The sequence below is a fragment of the Monomorium pharaonis genome, chromosome 8 (genome assembly GCF_013373865.1).
Source record: "Monomorium pharaonis isolate MP-MQ-018 chromosome 8, ASM1337386v2, whole genome shotgun sequence".
NCBI classification, from domain to species: Eukaryota; Metazoa; Arthropoda; class Insecta; order Hymenoptera; family Formicidae; genus Monomorium; species Monomorium pharaonis.
The window spans coordinates 16,564,517-16,567,575 of NC_050474.1; the positions used below are offsets into that span (position 1 = coordinate 16,564,517).

General features: G+C 28.8%; 1 protein-coding gene across 2 annotated transcripts in view; it reads left to right on the forward strand.

Moving 5' to 3' along the window:
* Window positions 1-3,059, forward strand: part of LOC105837411 (flotillin-2) — a 193,132-nt gene that overhangs the window by 95,831 nt on the left and 94,242 nt on the right. The gene's annotated exons all lie outside the window — the stretch shown is intronic.

Below are 3,059 nucleotides of genomic sequence, written 5' to 3' on the forward strand. Positions count from 1 at the left end.
AATTTCAAACTCGTGTGCAATCAACAAAAACATTGTATTGACATATATATATGTTTTTTAATTGCTTAGAAAAGAAAGAACTTTAAGAATCTGGATTAATATTAGCAAGATTTTAACGAGAAATTTGTGAAAAATGATAACAAATTTGTACTATTTTCAACTAAAAAAAACATGGAGACAAAAGAAGACAAAAAAGAAATTAACAAAACACATAACCTACACCCAAGGAGACAAAAAAGAAATTAACAAAAAATTCTATTTGTTTCTAAAAAATTCAAATTTATTAAAATTTTTATCTATTTAACCATTCTAAATTTTAATAAACAATTATCACAGCTTTGAAGAATATGAAAAAAAATACAGCATTATTCTTATTACATAGAAATTAAGAACAATTGATAATTTTTGTGGCTGCCATCTTATCTTCCTTTCCATTACGCTTACTTATGTCGAACATCGTGGAAAGTTTTACTTTCGCTGTGCGATTTTGAAATGTTTTCGTTACTCATTGCCTTTCTATTTTAATTGTATGATACATAAATACGTATATACATACATATTTATCATAAGAATATTATACGAATATATACATGTCATATGAACATATGAACTTATACATGATGTATTTCAATACTTTTATTAAAGAGAAAAAATGGCAAAGGTTATAATAAAATTTTGTTTAATATAGTAAAGTCGTCGAGGTTCCTTTTTGACATGCTCGAGGACTCTGGCAAGTCTATGATGGCCCAATCATATCTCTCCGGCGTGATTTTCTTGGAAGACTATGCGGTCAAGAGAATGCGTTTTTTAATTTGATTCCTCTTACTTAATACTACCGTTATGTCTGAGATTAAGAGATGTGGTAGGGGTTCGCGTTAAGTGAACGTGCAGCGCGAGACCGTATACTATACGTGAATACGTGATTTGCAAGCACCCGAAATTATTGGATCTCAAAAACGGCTGAAACAATCAAGTTCTAACTAGGCTTAATCAATAGCTTGGGTTTAAATTATACAATAAAAATGTTTTTATTTTTTGCGGAAATATTGGTCAAAATCCGAAATATAAATTTTTTGCGTTAAGGAGTTCTTGCATATGTCTGCTTTACCGACAAGAAGACAATTTTCGTAACGCGAAATCTTTTAATTTTTTTTATAGATATAAATAAAAATCCTTTTCTATTAAAGCATGAGCATTACTACCAGTCTAGATTATAGAGTTTATATTGAAAATGAAAAAAATTGTTTGCGGTATTTTTAGTCGAGTGTGATGTCTGAAACTGTCATAACAATATTTACTTGATATAAAAACTCTGTAGTTTTTGTACACACAAAATTTAAATTCCTAGACTAGTAGATGACAGAAACAAACAATGTGGAGTTCTTAAAGTTAAACTTTCATGCCTAATTGAGATAAAATTTTTCTACAAAAATTTAAGTAACATGTGTGAAAAGTCAATAAGTAAAAAACATGAAAATTTTTTCTAGTTTTTTATATAAAGTACAATTTACAGACTGATATTAATACGTACTTTAATTCTGAAAAGGGACTTCCAAATCTATAAAAGAAATACATACGAAATCTTGTTAATGATGTGCACAAATGACTCTACATTATCGACCCCGATCAAGTTTGACGGACACTCCAACATTTCTTTAAGATACGTCCTCGTCAATGACTACATTCAGCAGACTCAACAGTTGAGCAACATTACTATATTTTCCGCTAAATAATGTTGATTTGTTGGTTCTATAAGTTATAACCAATCATGTTCGATTGCTACTTAGCTGTTGAGTCTGCTGAATGTGCCCAATCTTGTAGACACGTAAAATAGTAGAGAAAAGACGAGGAAATGTACGTTTGTTTAAATACTAGCAGCGCTCGCTTCTATAGCAAGGAAGTGTCGCAATAGATATATTGTGACGCGAACGCCGCTAGTGCTTTTGCTAGTGCTTTTACTTTTACTGTATTGACAGTAAGTAAACGAGAGAGAAAAGAGTGAGATAGCAGGTTTGTTTGTGTTGTATGCACTCAGCGGTTTATATTCAGAGCGCGCTTCTAACGATGTTAACGTGTTTGTTTATCGTTATAATGCAAGAATTAAAAGAAGTGTTATTTCTCGACCGACGCATAGTGCCTAATAATAATAATAAAAAACTAAATAACTTTTAAAACAAAAAAGAATTATGTTTAAATTTTACAGACATATTCAAACGTAATAATAAAACAATTGATAAAATTGTTGATAATAATTTGAAGTGTGACACATTTTATTTCGAAATGATTTATGCAAAATTTTATTGCAATTCAAAGCTTATAATTGTTCCGTAAATAAATAAATAAATTTTTTCGAGAAAAAATGTTTCATATAAAAACATATATAAATAAAGGAGAAAGTGGTAATATGGTCACCCATATTATCTCCGTTATTAGTTGACGAATTCTAGTAATTATTTATGATATCATTTGTTTAGTAGCCTACTGTTATATAATGATGCTAATATGACAAAACACAACAGTCAACATTTGTTCTAAGGCATTTTTACTTTTAAGAATTTTGAAAATTTTTTAAGGTACATTTTAACATTATACACATACTTCCTCATTCTTTTTAAACTTAACCGCATTATCACCCAAATGTATACTTGAGTACTTTCTTATTATTTAACTCTTTATTCGGCTATATATATTTTGAGTTATACAAAATTGAACGATGATATAGGTTTAGATGATACATTGTTTAGGTGGTTTAAATTCAATCTAATTGAGAATCTATTTTTTATCTATTTGTGTATTTAATCTACTCTTTATTTTCCGTTTTTTAATAATTTTTATTTTGTCAGCTTCACATTAAGTTGGCAGGACCACGAGTTTTTCATAAATAACAAAATTATTTTTAGAGATACAAAATAGTACACGATAAGTACAAAATAGTACCATAAATGGAACCCTATTTTATTGATTTAATTCTTAAGAAATCGGAAGAGAAAGATGTCTCTTTTAAGACTAATTGAATAGGAGTTGTTTTAAGGGGATGACAGAAATCTTTCGACGTGTTT